Genomic DNA, 20,249 nt, shown 5'->3' on the forward strand with positions numbered 1-20,249 from the left:
TCAGGAACAAAGGAGCCACAGCTCTTGACCTTGTCCAACAGATACAAGGTACTTGCTCCCTGTGAGGATGAGGAAAAGGGCTGCAGGGAGGATGAGTCAACTGACCGTGGTACGGGAGGCCATTCCAGAAGGGGGAGCAAAAAGACAAGTGGTAGTTGTAGAGGATTCTATAATTAGGGGAATAGATAGTATCCTTTGTAAGCAGGATCGAGAGTCCAGCATGGTGTGTTGCCTGCCCGGTGCCAGGGGAAGAGATATCTTTGACAGACTTGAAAGGATATTAGAGAAGGAGAGGGAGGATTCTAGTTGTTGTGGTCCATGTAGGAACAAGCAAAATAGGCAAGACTAGGAAAGTCCCTGAATAGGTGCTCTATCAGGAGCTAGGAGCTAAAAATTTAAAGAAAAATGTCATCAAAGGTTATAATCTCCAGATTACCACCCAAGACACATGCAAGTTGGCATAGGGACGCAAGAATAAGGGAAGTAAACACGCGTTGTGGGAAAGAGGGGTTCATTTTCTTGGGACACTGGCACCAGTATTGGAACAGGAGGGATCTGTACTGCTGGGACAGTCTTCACCTGAATCGAGCTGGGACCAGGGTTCTAGCGAAAAAGGATAAATAGGGTGGTCAACAACTTTAAATGAGTAAGTTAGGGGCAGGCAGGGGAGGGAAGGGTAAAACTTCTCCCAGTGGGGAACAAAGCAGGTTAACATCTGTAGGGGTGGTTTCAGCTGCGTATACAGAGTGTTTGGAAAGGGTTAGAAATCAAACTTCAAGCACATTGAACAAATTAATGATAATGAGAAGAGGGATGGTTAAGGCTGAAGGTGTTATATCCGAATGCACACAGTATAAGGAATAAGGTAAATGAGCCTGTGGCGCGTATTGAAATTGGCAGATTTGACATGGTGGGCATCACAGATATGACTGCAAGGGGATCAGGATTGGGAGCTGAATACCCAAGGATACACATCCTATCAAAAAGATAGGCAGGTGGGCTGAGAGTTTGCCTTTTTAATTAGAAATGAAATTAAATCAATATAAGAAACGAAGTAGAGTCAGATGGTGTAGAATCTGAGAGTTGAAGAACCTCAGAGGTTAAAAAAAACATTGTTGGAATTACGTACAGATCTCCAAACAGTAGTTAGGATTTGGGGAACAAGATGCACACCTTTGCTTTTCTTACACCAGGAGATAGAAAAGTTAGTGATCAAGGGAGATTAATATGCAGTTGGATTGGGGAATCAGGTTGGTAGTGGATTGCAAGAAAAGGAATTTGTGGAATGGTCTATGAGATGGCTTTTGGAGCAACTTGTAGTGGACCCCACTAGGGAAAAGGCAATTCTAGATTTAATGTTGTGCGATGAGGCAGATTGGTAAGGAACTTAAGGTGAAGAAACCCTAAGGAGGCAGTGACCATAACATGATAGAATTGACTCTGCAAGTTGAGAGGGAGAAGATAGAATCAGAGGTAACATATTACAGCTGAATAAAGGCAACTACAGAGGTATGAGGGAGGAGCTGGGCAGAATTGACTGGGAGGGGAGCCTAGGATTCACTGCTAGCATGGATAGAAGATTGGCTGTCTGGCAGAAAGCAGAGAGTGGGGATAAAGGGGTCCTTCTCAGGATGGCAGCTGGTGACTAGTGGTGTTCCACAAGGGTCAGTGTTGGGACCACAACTTTTCACTTTATACATTAATGATCTCGATGAAGGAGCTGAGGGCATTCTGGCTAAGTTTGTAGATGACACAAAGATACGTGGAGGGACAGGTAGTTTTGAGAATGCAGGGAGATTGCAGAAGGATTTGGACAGATTAGGAGAGTGGGCATAGCAGTGGCAGATGGATTACAACGTGGGAAAGTGTGAGGTCATGCACTTTGGTAAGAAGAATAGAAGTTTGGACTATTTTACAAATGGGGAGAAAATTCAGAAATCTGAAGTGCAAAAGAGACTTGAGAGTTCTAATCCAGGATTCTCTCAAAGTAAACTTGCAGATTGAGTTGTAGTTAGGAAGGCAAATGTAAGTTTGGCATTTATTTTGAGGGGACATAAATATAAAAACAGGGATGTACTTGAGGCTCTAATGCTCTGGTCAGGCCACATTTGGAGTATTGTGTGCAGTTTTGGGCCCCATATCTCAGGAAAGATGTACTGTCCCTGGAGCTGGTTCAGAGGAGGTTGACGAGAATGGTCCCAGGAATGGAAAGCTTAACATATGAAGAACATTTGAGGACTCTGGACTGAATGTCCTGGATGGAGTGGATGTTGGGAAGATGCTTCCATTGGTAGGAGAAACTAGGACATGAGGGCACAGCCTTAGAGTAAAGGAAAGACCTTTTAGATTGGAGATAAGGAGAAACTTCTTCAGCCAGAGAGTGGTGAATCTATGGAATTCAAAGCTACAGACAGCTGTGGAGGCCACATCCTTAAGTATATTTAAGAGAGGGATAGATAGGTTCTTGATTGTCGAGGGGATCAAGGATTATGGGGAGAAAGCAGGACAATGGGGTTGAAAAATTTAACAGCCATGCTTGAAAGGCGGAGCAGACTCAATGGCTGAATGACTTAATTTTACCTCCTATGTCTTATGGCCTTATTACAAACTAATTCTATTGACAGTGAGGCACAAACAATAAATTATTTACCTGCAAAGATTTACCCCTGAATTAGATGAGTGGATTTCTCAAATGTTTATGGTGCTATAGGAAATCACTGAAGTAGGAAAGATAATTGAAAAAGGTAGGTTTTTTTAATGACTCGAGACATTGTTTGACCTGGAGGAACGGAAAGGAAGGAAAATTTTTGGGGCCAGCAGTAGAATTTGAAAAGAACTCGCATTTAAGGGCAGAATGTGCAGCAAGTGTGCACAAACATTCAGAATAAATTTACTTGAAGATTTGGGAAAAAAACAAACTTGAAGGCAAAGAGTATGCAGAAATATGAAGAATGGGAATTTGAGAATATTAAAATGGACAAGCTGCTGATGTACTCAGCAAGCCCAGGGATTGGTATGTGACAGGGATTGGGGGTAGTTAGGATACAGGCAGCAGAGCTTTGGATAAGTTTGTTTACAAAAAGATTTCACTGGGAAGGATAGCTAGGATAACAGTCAGGAGGTCTGTGTTTAAAAAAAAGGCACTGTATGAGGCTTTGTGCAGCAGACAAGCTATGGGAGATGTCAAAACATTGATAGAGGAATGGTAGTCAACAGGAATGGTGAGAGTCTCTTGGATTATAAAATCAGCTTGGGGTCTAAGCGATCCTGAGATTGCAAAAGTCTTCTTCAGCCTCAGATATTGGCTAAGAATAGGAGTCAAGTCAAATAGATGGGGAACGGAATTTATGATTGGAAACAATGGCAACATCTTCAGGCTTCCCAAAGTGTCAATGACAAGGACAGTAACACAGATAAACATGGTTCATGAGTCAACAGCCATTTAGACAGACTTACCAGGGACACCAACAAAAGCAAGGATGGGATAGTAAACTGCTTGAATGACCTGAAGTATGTATCTGATCCGCCATTCCATTCGTATTCGATCTAGAGAGAGCATGTAGAGAGCTGAGTCTAGACCCCTGTACGTTGCTGGACTATTCCTATCCATTGTTCTCAGATTCTGGTCTCTGCTCTTCCTGGAGTTAGTGCTAGAGGTGACAATTCTACTGACACGGCAGGATAACACTGTCGTTGGAGAGTTTCCCTTGAATAAAAAGGGCATCCTTTCAATCAGGCTCCATGGAGACTGACGTTAAATCACAGTCACTGAACAAACAGGCTCAGTTAACCCCTTTCAATCCATAAATTTTTGGATATTTTTAAGACAGCAAGGTATCCCTGTGGATACACTGCTGAGACATCTTCAGGTAGGGGTGGGTTCGGCTACTCTAGGATCGTGACTAAACATTGCACTAACAATCAAAGTGAAAGAGTTTTCTCAACTCGTGTTGCTTCCTGAGGGTTGTCTGTGGCAGATACTTATTGATTTGATATGGAGGGGTGAAATAACTCCACAAAGGTCAATATCCTGTCATCAAGTAACCCTTTATTTAAATGTTCATAGTAGAAGACACTGACCCAGCTAAAACAGAGCTGGCTCCTAGAGTGAACAGAACCCCTGCAACTCCTTTATATCTGTCAGTTAGGGGTCCCTAATTGGCCAGTTTAGCAGCACCAATTAGGGAACTCATTCTATTGATTCACCTGGCTGATCTTATTTCAATAACTACAAGGTGGGTAATGGTGGGCATGCTGGCACCTAGTTGGCGTCGAAATCTAACTTTCTGGGCCAATGTCTCCAGGTTGGACTCCCAGATCCAGGAAATGCCCTGTCTCCATGCTCCTGACATGGGAACAGAGGTTAGCACCATTATTCTATGGTCAACTTATAACTTGAGCCACAAAATGGAATAACACACTCTACATCCCCACCATGCAATAAACTGGAAAGAATGGAGTATGTCTTTTAGGCTGGCTTTCATTTTGACCAGAATCAACCCAATGTGATTCTTAGCTCCTGAACATTTATTCCAGTTAATTTTCCTTGATTGACAACTTGAAGTCTTAGAACAGTTTTTCCACAACGAGGTTCTCTTTTCCTGAATACTACTACTTTTGCCTCAGCTCAACTTCCAGCCTCAAATTGGAATGCCATCTGTTGTTTACTATAATGTTGGCCCATATAACAAATGCCATAGTTGGGTTCTGTTGAGTTATATCTTGATGTTTACTTACAACACAACAACTATCCACAAGGCTATGAGACCACGGAAGGATTTCCCATGAGAATCATCAATCATCCACTCTTCCAAACTCATCTTTCAGGATTTGATGTTTTCAGTTGGAGTGCAACGCTCCACTTCCATTTAGCAAACCAATGAAAAAAACAAACTTTTTGGCCACTAGGTTATTTTTCATATTTGTAATATTTCATGGAACATTGAGGCTTGAAGTCCAGTTTAAATTTACACTAGAGTTGTGGCAATGATTAAGGATAGTATTCTGCATTCTGTTCTATTACCCTGAAGTATTTAAGATCTGATGTACCTGGATGACACTTAAAACAACTTTTTCTTTCCCCCACTATCTCAGCATGTGACAATAAATTAAATGTACATCTCCACCCGGAGTCTGTGCCAGACTCCAACTGATTCTCCTCCCCATGGCAGTATCTCAGGCTGGGAGAGCTTAAAGCTCAAATAGTAACTCTTTCAGATTTCCCCACTATCAACATCCTGGGGATTACCATTGACCAGAAACTCAACTGGACCCACCACACATACAGTGGCCACCAGAGCAGGTCAGAAGCTAGGAATACTGCGACGAGTAACTCACCTCCTAACTCCTCAAAGCCTGCCCACCATCTACAAGGCACAAGTCAAGCGTGTGATGGAATATTCCCCACTTACCTGGATGGGTACAGCTCCAACAACACTCAAGAAACTGGACACCATCCAGGACAGAGCAGCCTGCTTGATTGGCACCACATCCACAAGCATTCACTCCCTCCACCTCTGACATTCAGTAGCAATGTGTAAGATCTACAAGATGCACTGCAGAAATTTACCAAAGTTCCTCAGACAGCACCTTCCATCTAGAAGGACAAGGGCAGCAGACATATGGGAACACCACCACATTCAAATTCCCCACCAAGCCACTGACCATCCTGACTTGGAAATATATCGCCATTCCTTCGCTGTCGCTGGGTCACAATACTGAAATTTCCTCCCTAATGGCATTGTGGGTCAACCCAAGGCAGATGGACTGCAGTGGTTCAAAGCAGCAGTACCTCATCACCTTCTCAAAAGGCAATTAGGGACGGGCAATAAATGCTGGCCAGCCAGTGACACCCATTTCCCACAAATGTATTTAGAAATGAACCATTGCCTTAAGCCACCCACCCTCCAGCCTCTTTTCCCTTTGTTAACCCATTATGCAATTGCTTATATCAGTGTAATGGCCCAGATATTCCGACAGCCTGGATGTTGATGGGAACAGCACAGATTGTCAGTGCATACCAGGACCATATGGAATCTCAGATGTGGCAGACTATGGGAATTACCCGAGAAATTGAAGATTCTGATGGACAACTCCCTTTTGTCTGGAGCATCCAGAAGAATCGACTAAAGGCAGAGAATTCAGAAGTTTTTGCTTCAGTCACTCAGGAAAAAATTGGACAATTACAAAACCTAGTTTAGCAGCTGGATCACTATTAAACTGACCAGCTAGTTAAGCACATAGCCCACCCCCAAATTCATCCTCTCCAACCCTTTAAACTCCCTACACTTGATCAATCCCCACCCAGACTGTACACCCCAATCCAACACAATCCCATCGTCCTCTTACACCCCATGTACCTTGGTGCCAGCCTAAACATTGAAAATAGGCGCAGGAATAGGCCATTCAGCCCTTTAAGCCTGCTCCTCCATTCAGTACAATCATGGCTGATCATTCAATTCAGTGTCTTGCTACTGGTCTGTCAATAACTTTTGATTCCTCAAAGTCAGCAAAATGAAGGAGCTGGTTATTGACTTCAGGAAGCAGAATGGAGGACACACCCCGTCTGTATCAGTGGTGCTGAGGTGAGGATGGTCAAGGGCTTCAAGTTCATGGGGGTAAAGATCATCAATCTGTCCTGGTCCATCCACATCAACGCTATAGTTAAGTGCGGCAACACCTCTACTTCTTCAGGAGGCTGAAGAAATTCAACATGTCCACCATGACTTACACCAATTTTTACAAACGCACCACAGAAATCATCCTATCAGGGTGTGTCACAGCTTAGTGTGGAAACTGCTTTTCCCAAGAAATTAATGTTGTGAACGCAGCCCAGTCCATTACGAAAACCAGCCTTCCTACCATTGACTCCATCTATATTTCCCACTGCCTTGGAAAAGCTGCCAACCTAATCAAAGAGCCCTCCCATCCCAATTATATGCTCTTCTACCCTCTTCCACCAGGCAGAAGATGCAAAAACTTTGCAAACGTGTACCAACAGACTCAAGAACAGCTTCTTCCCTGCGGTTATTGGGCTTCTGATTGAATCAATAGGACAGGCCTAATCTTTCTCTGCACTTTCTCTATATCTATAACACTATATTCTGTTCTATTACTCTGATAAGTTTATGTAAGGTACGATTTGTCTGGTTAGCAAGCAAAAACAATACTTTTCACTGTATCTCTGTATGTGAGAGTAATGCAATTAAATCAAATCAAATCTATAAAGGCTCCCTCCCAGCTTGTCCCACCCAATTTGCAGACCCATGTAACAGACTGCTGATTAAACCCTCAGGCAAGAATTTGTTCAAGAATATCCGCCAGGTATTAATGGCAATAATAGATATAGAAGGGATCCAGTTACTGGAATGGTGCCCTTCCCCATTGAAATCTGAGCCAGAGGATCATGGGACAAAGAGCAGGAAGATGAGGGTGAACCACAACCTGGAACTAATAAGCAAGAGAGAAGGGAACACCTGAAATGATCGAGCCAGAGTACAGGGCATGAGTGTTGACAGTTATTATCCAAATCAAGGGGATTAAACTCAGCATCTTAACCCAACAAGTCAAACCAGCCTTGGAGGAACTGAATGAGGATAGCCAACAGGAGACAGCAGGCCCATTGAGGGGGAACCAGGTGAGGTACCACCTAGTGACCCTACACAAAGGTCATGGGAAAATCATCAACCCGATCATCCGAGGAAAGTCATGGATGGCAGCAAGCAGCAAAATCCCATCCTGTGTCATATCTATGGAAATGGGATGGTTGAACAACTGAGGGAGGAGCTCAGACAGGCTGGCCAGGGGCAAGTCCCATCCTGGATCAGCAACAAACAGCTGGAACATCTGGTCCAGGAAAGACGACATGCCAACATTTCCAGCTGCCAACCTGAGGCAGTGAACCAAGGTGTGGTTCAGCAACAGCTGCAAGGACACATGCAGCAAGGGCCCAGGCTTGGTATTAGGGGATCCCAAACATTCCCAGGGACAGAGTGAGGGTGAGAAACTTCTGAGGCCAAAAACATTAGCTTTATAAAGAACGGAATGTGACTGGGTATCATGGTACTCTCCCACATGCTGTAGGAAGGAAGGGGTCATCAACAGGGAATAGTCTCAGTAACTGAACATAGTCTGTACCATTCTAAGTTTGTACCCTGTATATGCCAAATAAGCATTCCCAAGGTAGTTTCAAAACAAGTATTGATTAAAACTGCACATTAGAGGCTGGGAGTCTGAGAATTGTATAAAATCATAGGTGCTCATGAATCTAAACTGATTGGCCACTGGAATCAAAAGGCAAGGAGCAAGAACCACCAATAGTATTGGCTTCTTTGGGCACTAAAGGGAAATAGTGAAGCTAGAGAGAGTGAAAAGCACATGAGGAGAGCCATGGGCTGAACTTGGTTGTTAAAAGATTAAACATGGAAATTGAAATGTAGAAATTAACAAAGCTTTGCAACGTCAAGTGTCCAGTGGCAAGACACATTTGGTTGGGAATAGTTTGGTGCTACACTGGCACTTGTCAACACCTACATGGCTGAGATGCCCTGCACCAAATCACAGGTGGTTCATCTCTGCCAGTGACTGCACTGCAGGAAATGCAGGAGATGTGGTTGAGGGCATATGGATCACAGAGAGGGATTTATGGTTCTTGAAGTAGCAGGACATCTGGAAAGACCGGGTGTGGAATGCTTCATGCCAGGAACTGATGCAGTGGAGGTGGAGGAAATGAGATTATGGAATAGCATTTTTGCAGGAGGATGTGTGAGAGGAGCTATAGTTGAGATAGTTGTGGGAGTCAGTGGGTTTGAAATGGATGTCAGTGCTAAGTCAGTTACCAGATATGGAAATGGAGAGGTCCAGGAAGAGGAGGGACGTGTCAGAGATGGTCCAGGTGAGTTAAAGGTCAGGGTGAAAGGTGTCAGTGAAGTGGATGAACTGTTCAAGCTCCTCATGGGTGAGCAAGTCAGCGGCGATGCAGTCATCAATGTAATGGCGGAAGAGGTGAGGGATGGTGTCAGCGTAACTGTAGAAGAAGGGCTGTTCCATGTATCCGATGAGGCAGACATAACATGGACCCATGCAGGTTCCTATTGCCACCCCTTTAGTTTGTAGGAAGTGGGAGGAGTTAAAGGAAAAGTTGTTGAGGGTGAGGACAATTTCCATCAAACGGATGTGTGCCAGTGGAGGGCAACTGATTGGGCTTGCAGGAGAGGAAGAAATGAAAAGCTTTTAGGCCCTTGTCATGGGGGATACAGGTGTAGAGAGACTGGATGTCCATGGTGAAGATGAGGTGTTAGGGGCCGGGGAATTGAAATTCTTGGAGAAGCTGGAGGAAGTGCATTGTGTCCTGAATATAGGTGGGGAGCTCCAGGACCAAAGGGGAAAGAGCAGAGTCGAAGTAGGTAGAATGAGTTCAGTGGGGCAGGAGCAGGCAGAGACAATAGGTTGACGAGGGCAGTCAGGTTTGTGGATTTTGGGCGGGAGATAGAAACAGGTGGTGCAGGTTTGGGGAACTCAGGTTGGAAGTTGCAGATGGGAGATCTTCTGAGGTGATCAGGTTATTGATGGTCTGGGAGATGGTTTAGTGATCAGGGGTGGGGTCATAATCAAGGGAATGGTAGGAGGTTGTGTTGGAGAGTTGGCATCTAGCTCAAGAGATGTAGAGGTCAGTACGCCGTTCCATCACTGCACTCCCCTTATCAGCAGGTACAATGGTGAGGTTGAGGTTGGAGTGGAGGGAGCAGAGATCTGTGTGTTCTGCTGGGGAGAGGTTGGAGTAGGTGAGAGGGGTGGAGAAACTGAGGCAATTGATGTCACAATGGCAGTTGTTGAAGAGGCAGAGGGAGGGTAGGAGTCAGTGGGGTGGTGTCTAGGTGGCCGGAGTTTGTTGGAAGCAGTAGGGGTCAGCAGAGAGAGTGTTGGACTCCTGTTCAAAGAAATAGGTATGGAGGCAGAGGAAAGAGCTTGACATCTAGAAGTGTATGGAATTCAATGATGTGCAGGTATAGGGCAATGAAGGCAAGAACTCTGGAAAGGACCGCCTGTTTGTCTGGGGAAATATTGAATACCCAGCAAGGCTCAGGGCCAAGTGGGAGCTCAGAGTGGGGGTGGAGACTGCCTCTGGGATCGGAATAGTTGCGTGGGTGGCCGTGGGAAACCTCATGGATAATGGCGCTGGATGGGTTCAGAAGGTCGGGGATAAGATTCAGGTCTCGGGTGGATGAGGACGTCTGTATTCGGAGGCAAGTGTGAGAGAGAGTTTAGCTTACTTACGATCTTTGATGTCTGATAGGGCGGAGAAAAAAAGTGTTTGTTGGAGGGTGTGGATTCTGCAAAGAACAAAAAAACACCAGAGGTCCTTTGCAGGTCTGGGAAAGGCACTGTAAGCTGGGGCAGGGTTGACAGTGAGAGGTGTTGGCACATGGCTACAAATGTGGAGCTGAGGATCTGTAGGGAAAACCACTTCTCGGATAAAGTTTTCCACTCCTGGACATTCCAGATGTCCTCCTATTTCAAGGACCTAACTACTCTTCTCCCCTGATTTATAATTCCTCAACCACATCTCCTGCATTTCCTGTGCTTCTGCCCTCAAACCCTCTCCCTCGACAATAGAGTCCCCCAGTCCAAACACACCACTCCACCAGTCTCTAAGTGCAACACATCATCCTCCATTGTTTTTGCCACCTGCAATCAGACCCCACCACAAAAAAGATATTTTTCCCCATCCCTATCTACTTTCCGTAGGGGCTGCTGACTCAGTGATTCCCTTGTCAGCTTCACACTCGCCACCAACATACCCGGTACTTTTCCCTGCAACTGCAGGAAGTGCTACACCAGCCCCTACACTTCCCCCCTCACCTGCATACAAGACCCCAAACAATTATTCCAAATCTGATTGAGATTCACCTCTATCTAACATGATCTACTGTATCCGTCACTCCTGATGTGGTCTCCTCTATATTGGGGAGTCCAAGCACAGACTCAGTAACCGATTTGCACAGCATCTGTGCTCCGCACGCTCCAATCACCACCACCTTCTGATTACCAGCCATTTCAGTTACAACCACCTCTCCCACCCCCAACCCCCGACATGTCCTGGGCTTTCTACACTGTTACGAGGCCACACAAATCGGAAGAATAGCCCCTTATATTCTGCCTCAGGAGCTTACAGCCCAATGGCCTCAATGTATAGTTCACCAGCTTCAAAGTCTCCCCACCCCCAGCCTCATCCCATGTCCAGCCCTCCCTCTCATCCCCACATCTTAACCTGATACAACCTGTCCATCTTCCTTCTCACCTATCCGCTCCACCCTTCCCACTGACCAATCCCCACTACCCCCTACCTGCATCCACCTATCACACCCCAGCCCTACCCCCTCCCCTATTTGAGTTCCCTTCCCCAGTTCTTGTGAACGGTCCTGACCCAAAATGGCACTTTTCTGCACCTCAGATGCTGTCCGACCTGCCGTGCTCTTCCAGCTCCATGTTTTAAATCGGCTCAGGTTTAAGTTATATTGCTAATAGATATTGTCTCAATCAGGTACTAAAACACCCTGAAGGCCAAAGCATGATGCAGATTACATTCCAAGATCCAATTCTTTCCTAAGGGGAAGAGGAGAAGCAGCTGCATAGGAACATCACTGGCTAAGTTCCCCTCCACAGTGCGGACACCATCTTTCACTGACCAGGTCAAAACCCTTCATCAGCCTCCCTAACAGGGTATGGGTACCTACACCCCATGGACTGCACTAGTTCAGGGTAACTCCAACTTTCAGGAGTAATTAGGGATGGATAGCCAGCAGCATTCCCATCTCCAACTGGAGAAAGGGTAAAGGTCATTAGATGTGCAGTGGATAGTTCAGTTATGATCTCTAATGACTGGTGAATAGAATCGAGAGACTTAACAGCCTCTTCCTGGTTTACATATTCTGGGAATGTCCTGGGTCACAGAGAACCTCCCGGCAATCAGCATGGTGGTTAGAGACAACAAGGTGTAGAGCTGGAAGAACACAGCAGGCCAAGCAGCATCATAGGAGCAGGAAGGCTGATGTTTCGGGCCTAGACCCGTCATCAGAAGATTTGTTGCTGCTTGTCATAGAGTCCTACAGCACAGAGACAGACCCTTTGGCCCAAACTGGTCCATGCTGACCAAAACATCCATCCATGCTAACCCCATTTCCGTCCACTTGGCCCGTATTCTTCTAAACATTTCCTATCCATGTATTCATCCAAATCCCTTTTAAATGTTGTTAATGTACCCACCTCAACTACTTCTGCTGGAAGCTCATTCCATATGCATACTTCCTACTGTTAAACAAAGTTGCCCCTCTGGTTCCTATGTATTATTTCCCCTTTTATTTTAAACTGAAGTCCTCTAGTCCTGGATCCCCCAACCCTGGGAAAAAGGCTGAGTGCATTCACCCTATCCATGCTTCTCATGATCTTATACACTTCTATATGATTCCCTCTCAGTCTCCTACGCTCTAAAGAAAAAAAGTCCTAGCTTGTCCAACCTCTCCCTATAACTCAGTCCCTTGAGTCCTGTCAACATCCTTGTAAATTTCTTCTGCACTCTTTCCAGTTTAATAACATCCTATAGCAAGGTGACCAAAATTGAACAATACTCCAAGTGTAGCGTCACCAACGTCATGTGCAACTACAATGTAACTTCCCAGCTTCACTCAATACCCTGACTGATGAAGGCCAGTGTGCCAAAAGCCTTGCTCATTGCTCTGTCTACCTGTGACTCCACTTCCAGAGAACCAGACACCTGAACTCCAAGATCCCTCTCTTCTGCTACACTCCTTAAGGCCCTACCATTCACCATGAAACTCCTACCTGGATTTGACTTTCCAAAATGCAACACCTCACACTTATCTACATTAAACTCCATTTACCATTTCTCAGCCCACTCCCCAGCTGATCAAGATCCTGCGGCAATTTCTAATAAACTTCCTCACTGTTCACAATACCCCCTATTTCATCCTCAAACTTACTAATCATGCCTTGTACATTCTCACCCAAATCATTGATTATAGATAATCAATTACCCAAGGCACACCACTATTCACAGGGCTCCAGTCCGACAAGCATCCTTCCACAATTACTCTCTGCTTCCTACCATCAAGCCAATTGTGTATCCAATTTGCAAGCACCCCCTGGATTCCATGTGATCTAACATTCTGGAGCAGCCTTACCATGTAGAATCTTAAAGGCCTTTCTAAAATCCATTTAGATAACATCTACCATCCTGCCTTAAACTTCCTGGTCACTTCAAAGAACTCCAACAAACATGACGCATGATCTCCCATGCATAGAGCCACGCTGACAACTCCAAATCAAGCCCTGTCTTTCCAAATGCATATATATCTTATCCTCAGAATCTTCTGTAACTTACCCACCTACCACTGATGTTAGGCTTAATGATCTATAATTCCCAGGTTTTTCTTTACAGCTCTCAAATAAGGGCACAACATTTGGTATCCTCCAGTCTACCGAGACCTCACTGTGACTAATGTTGATGCAAATCTATCAGCCAGGGCCCCTACATTTTCTTCTCTAGCCTCTTGCAGTATTCTCAGATATATCTGATCAGGACAGGAGATGTATCCACCTTCATACATTCTAATACTTCCAACACCACATCTGTGATATGGACTGTCCCCAAGATATCACCATTAACTTCCAAGTCTTCATGACTTTCTCCATGGTAAACAGGAGAAATATTCATTAAGGACTTCTGCTATCTCCTGCAGTTCTTCACATACATGTCCACTTTGGTCCCTGAGGGATCCTATTCTCTTGTTATTCTTTTTCCTTTAATATATTTCAAGAATCTTTGTATTTATCCTAAACTTTGATTGAGAAGATCTCATGTCCCGTTTTCTACCTCCTGAACTCCTGTACCCCCTATAAACCTCCAGGGTTTCCTTTGATCCAGCTGCCTGCACCTGAGCTATGCCTCCTTTTTCTGGTCAAAGACTTAAAATCTCTTATCATCCAGTGTTCCCTCCGCCTGCCAATCTTGCCCTTCACTCTCAAGGAACATATAGACCTTGAACTCTAGTTATCACACTTTTAAATGCCTCTCACTTGCCAGAGGTTCCTTTGCCTGCAAACGACTCCAATCAACCCTGCAAGCTACTGTTCAATTCCATCAAAGTTTACCTTGCCTTAATTTAGGACTTGAACCTGTGGACCAGTTTTGTCCCTCTCCATAACAATTTTAAAACTAATGGAACTGTGGTTCTGGTCCCAAAGTGCTCCTCCATTGTCACCTCAGTCACCTGTACTACCTCATTTCCTAAGTGTCAGGGGAGGAGTTTTGACCCTTCCTGAGTTGGAAGGTCCTCTATATACTGCTTGAGGAAACTTTCCTGAACACAAATTCCACCCCATCTAAGCCCTTAACACTATGGCAGTCCCAGTCCATGTTGGAAAAATTAAAATCCCCCACTATGAAAACCCTCTTGCTCTTGTAAATCTGTCTCCCTGCATATTCGTTCCTCTAATTCCCTTTGACTATTTGGGGGCCTATAGTACAAACCCAATAACGTCACCATCCCCTTATTTCTTAGCACCATGCACAAAGCCTCACTGGATGATCCTTCAGTTATTAATCTGACTAGTACTGTAATACTCCCCTTAAATCAAAAATGCAACTCCCCCTCCCCCGCTTTCCCTTGCCTCTATCCCATCTAAAGCACCTTTACCCTGGCACATTAAGCTGCCAGTTCTGTCCCTCCCTTAGCCATGTTTCTGTATTGGCTATAATATCCCAGGCCCACGTACCTATCTACAACCTGAGTTCAGCCTTACTTGTCAGCCCTCTTGCATTAAAATAGATGCAATTTAATCTGACTGGCATTCCTCATTCCTCGTCATGTTCCAGCCTGACCTGTCTCTTCAACTTGCTATTTCTGATTACTGTATCTCCTTCCAGCTTCACACTTGCCTCCCTGCTGTTGAGGCTCCCAAACCCCTGCCAATCTAGTTTAAACTGTGCAGGACTGAGCAAAAATCTTTTCATTTTTAAAACACTGGACTTTAAAATATCCTCTCATTTAAAACCACTAGACCAAGGGGAGGTGATTGCCTAGCGGTATTATTGCTGGGCTGTTAATCCAGAGACCCAGATAGCATTCTGGGGATCTGAGTTTGAATCCCACCACAGCAGATGGCAGAATTTGAATTCAATAAATATCTGGAATTAAGAATCTAATGATGACCATGAATCCATTGTCAATTGATTGGAAAAACCCATCTGGCTCAGGAATGTCCTTTAGGGAAGGAAACTACCATCCTTACCTGGTCTGGCCTGCATGTGACTCCAGACTGATAGCAATGTGATTGACTCTTAACTGGGCAATTAGGGATGGGTAATAAATGCTGCCTAACCAGAGTCATCCACATCCGTGAATGAGGAAAGAAAAAAACCCCACCAAACCCTGGACATAAAACACTTTAATAGGGGCAGCTGACCTGGGGTCTGGGAAGAACAGACAGAGGTGCCTGGAGCTAATGCCCAGCCGAGAATGGAATTCACACCTCGGCTCAGAACAACCCACCGGACTGAGAAATCCAACCTGTAAACAAAATCTCAGACCATTCGGAACATACACTGATACTGGACATTCTAATTTTAATTAATATTCAGTCACACAAACACTGAACATCCCACATGAATCAGGAAAGCCATTCATTTCTGATGGAGAGAGACATTAACACCCATTCTGGGAATCAAGGCAACCAATGCAACTCCACAGACACTGTTACAATAATCAGGAAACCTATTCATTACCAATGGAAAATCCAGATACTACCATCACTGAAGTCCTGGTTTTTTCCTAGTTTTTCCTAGCTCTCTATAAATCACACCACAGGACCTCATCCCTATTTCTACCCATATCATGTCATGTCATTTATGCCAACATAACAATGACTTCTGGCTGCTCACCCTCCCCCCTTGAGAACATTCTGCAGCCGCTCAGAGATATCCTGGACCCTGGTACCCGGGAAGCAACACCCCATCCTGTATTCCCGTCTGCTCCCCTAACTATCGAGCCGCCTATCATTAAGGTCCTGTTTATCATTACCGTTTCCCACTGTGCCCCAGAGCCAGTCATAGTACCACTGACCTGGCTATTGCTGCTTTCCCCTGAACAGTCACCCTCTCCAACTGTATCTAAAATGGTATACTTGTTTGAGGCGAATGGCCACATGGGATTCCTGCACACTAGAATCATAGAATCCCTACAGTGTGGAAACAGGCCCCTCCGCCCAACAAGTCCACACCAACCCTCAGAGCACCCACCCAAACCCATTCACCTATAACCCACCTAATCTACATATCCCTGAACACCATGGGCAATTTAACATGGCCAATCCACCTAACCTGCACATCTGTGGACAGTGGGAGGAAACCGGAGCACCCGGAGGAAACCCATGCAGACATGGGGAGAACGTGCAAACTCCACACAGACAGGCTGGAATTGAACCCGGGTCCCTGTGCTGTGAGGCAGCAGTGCTAACCACTGTGCCACAGTGCTGCCCCACTCTGCCTACTCCCTTTGCCATTCCTGGTGGTCACCCAGCTACCCTCTGCCTGTACCTTACGTGTGACCACCTCACTAACTCTTCTGTATGATACGCTTAGTATCTCAGATGATCCTGAGTGCATCCAGCTCCAGCTCCCCAGCACAGTCTCCCATGAGCTGCAGCTGGGTGCACTTCTCACTCGTGTGGTCATCATGTATGAGGGAAGTCTCCCTCAGCTCCCACATCCTGCAGGAGGAACATGCCACTGCCCTAACTACCATCTTGGGGACTGTTGCCAGATTATCCACTCTTCAGTGGAAGTCACCATCTCCAGGCTCTAATGTGCATGCCTAAGTGATGCATCTCAGTCACCCTCTGCTTGTCCATGCCATTGGTACCAGTGTTCCAGAGCATAAGGCAGCTCCATCTGCACCATCTCTTGTCCTTCTTTCTATCTTCCACTCCCTCACAGCCTGATAATGTGCCATCTGCTTCCCTATTGTTGGGTTTTGTTACAGTGTGGGAATGTTACTGGAATCCGTACCAAACCCTGACCCAGAGACAGCAACTCTAACCCCACGTGTCAGCTGGTGAATTGGAAATCTGGCTAATCACTTCCAGCAGAAGCTGATCTCCATGATGTTAACCATAGAACCAGATCAAAAGGTTTAAAACCCAATGGTTTGCAAATGTCCATGCTGAAAGGAAACCTGCTGTCTTTAGCCAGGATGGCCCGAGTGTACACAGAAAATATGGTTAACACCAAATGACTATTGTCCACAACATTCTACACATAACAAGAGCATGGAATAGACTTATGATGCAGTGAGATAGTCTGTACCTCTGGGCCAGAAGGTCTGAGTTCAAGTCTCTCTTGCCCCAGGAAGTGTGGGGTGTATGTCCAAACTGGTTTATTAAAACAAAATCTGTGGACCACTTGAAATCCAAATCAAGAACTAGATATAAAAACAAATTGGAGGAAGACAGGGAGGGAGGCAGGAAGAGATGGTGTCAGGTCAAAGATGGTCAAAAAGAGCTTACTGATCACCTACCACCCCCCCATAATGCTGCATATTGAGCAGCCCTTAGAAAGAATACTCCAGCCTCACAAGGACACACTGATTGAGGGGACACTTTAACCAATGGCTGTGCAGTATCACCATGACCCAAGCTTGTCAAGGTCCATCAGGCTAGATGTTTGGCTGGTGGCAAAACCACTAAAATAAAAACAGAAACTCAAATGTCATCTTCAAAAAGCAACCTGTTGCAGAAACATCAGTTTGGTGCAAACACCTCTTAGAGGCAGCAAGTCCCATCTTCACCAGAACACTCCCTATGTCAGGTTGAGCTACCAGCAACCAGAAAGGGGTGTGACCAAAGGGTAGGAAACGAAATCCCAAAAATATGACACCTTTCTTCTAATTCTTGTAAAAACGGGCAACCTTGCTGGACTCAAAATGAGTGACAGTGATCACAATTTTATTTCCAGAAGCTTCTGAACCCATGCATTGTATAACCATTCCAAACAAAGCTGAATAAAGAGCTTGATGAAAATCTGCCTTGAGCTTCCTCTGAACCAAGGAAATTAATGTTTAATTACTCGATCTGATATTGCCCAAAGTATTTCAACCATTTCCTCCACCCAGGTAGGGAATACACAGAAGAAAGGACACTTACTACCAAGGGACAGTAGCAGAGAGCTACAAATTTACTCGTAGACAGAGAAATACCTGCAGATTCTCTGAACCAGCTCCACGAGCATCAGGGTGAGGTAAAATAACATGTGCACGAGAGCAAAGAAACTCTCCATCCAGAAAAGGGAAACTCAAGGGTAAGCCATGCCAGACCAGAGACTGGACTGACAGAAGGAAGGTCAGCTTATTAGGCTCTGTACAAATCCTGGAGGATGACCCAATAGGTGTTCCAGCAGTGTCTCGCTATGGGCCCAAGCCCGAGCAAACAAATTCAGAAAGACAGCAGAGTTGTCTTTTCTCAAAGACCGTATCCCCTTCCCCATCCCAGAATGTAAGCAAGAATGTTATCCAGCTTTAGGACACGAAGAGCTGAAGCCTCCAAAGTTAAGCCAGGAAATTGAACCTGCCTCCAATCCAAAAGCCTTGGCACTGATCAGTGAAGTGATGTTTGGGTTCAGATAGCCCCAAAACCAGAATGGGTAACACCTTTGAGAAGCCAGGCCTGTTGGGACATTTCAGGACAGGTCAAACACTACACATCCATGGGAGCCAAAGACAGACATGGACAGTGTTGGACTTGCCTTGGAAAGGAAGCTGGATTGTGTATTGGAATATGGCAAACATGTGTGGAGGGTGGGACATGCCCTTGACATATCAGGGGGTGCTGAGGGCATGTCCCAGTGCCCTCCACACTGGGGTTCAGTATCCCACTGGACACTATAACCCAACCAGGAAGACCGATTGGCTGAGAGAAAGAACATTCGGGAAGGATGCAGGAGGGATAAAGGGGCACCTGGTGGCCATTCCCTCAGCAAAGTCTTGACCTGGCCCAGCAGTAGAGCTCCGACCACCTGGAGACAGATGAGAGACCATCCTTCATTTTCAGAGCTTAATCCATGGCCTGGCCATGTTTCATTGCATAGATAGGACCAAGTCCCAGTCTGGGAGCCAATACTAGTTTAGATAAGGGTTGTGACAAAGATTTAACTTTGCAAATGTTAGTTTAAGGATCAGGAGTTTTATTGTGAAAGAACAAGGTTTTAGGGGCTTTCATGTATTTTGGGAATAAAATTGCATTGAATTGCAAGCTGATTCTGGCCTGTCTGATCATCTCTAGTACCCAAGTAAAACAAGTTTTCCTAGAAACTAGTCAAAGTGTCCAAAACACAGACAACATTGGCAGCCTTGGGTGGTCCTCTGATAAGTGACTAATTTTCACTCTAGGAACTCCAGCGGCCTGTTCTTCCTGACCATCCAGCCTGAGCCTGAATACAGACGACATGACGACAAAGAATTCATGTGGGTGAAGGGGGCAAGAGGTGACTGACCAGTAACTCAATTACACGCCAGGTCTGGAACAAACCAAATGAAACAGCAGGGTTTAGAAATGGGGCATGTCAAGGAAGGAGGATAAACTCCATGTCAACGTTGGTTGGGAGGGTGGTGCGGGATAGGGTGGTTTGTGGGGGGTCACTTAAGTCTTTCCTGTTGGACTCAGAAGGACTGGGCAGGAATTTACTCCAAGCCTGACCCCCTGTCCTGGTCACATCTCTTCCCCTTGGGCAGACCCTCAAGGAATCCTGGGCAGCATGGTGGCTCAGTGGTTAGCACTGCCTCACAGCGCCAGGGACCCAGGTTCAATTCCAGCTTCAGGCGACTGTGTGGAGTTTGCACATTCTCCTCGTGTCTGCGTGGGTTTCCTCCGGGTGCTCTGGTTTCCTCCCACAGTCCAAAGAAGTGCAGGGTAAGTGGATTGGCCGTGCTAAATTGCCCATGGTGTTCAGAGGTGTTTAGGTTGGGGGAGTTAGACATGGGAAGTACAGGGGTAGGGGAATGGGTCTGGGTGGGATGCTCTTCAGAGGGGCAGTGTAGACTTGTTGGGCCAAATGGCCTGTTTCCATACTGCAGGGACTCTATGATTCTATAAATGACAGATTGCTCAGAGGGAGAAAACTCTCAACAAACCTGAATAGGATGGGACCATGTGGCCGAGTACATTAGTATCATGATTGGGAT

This window comes from Rhincodon typus, chromosome 30 (assembly GCF_021869965.1).
Source record: "Rhincodon typus isolate 14 chromosome 30, sRhiTyp1.1, whole genome shotgun sequence".
Lineage (NCBI taxonomy): Eukaryota > Metazoa > Chordata > Chondrichthyes > Orectolobiformes > Rhincodontidae > Rhincodon > Rhincodon typus.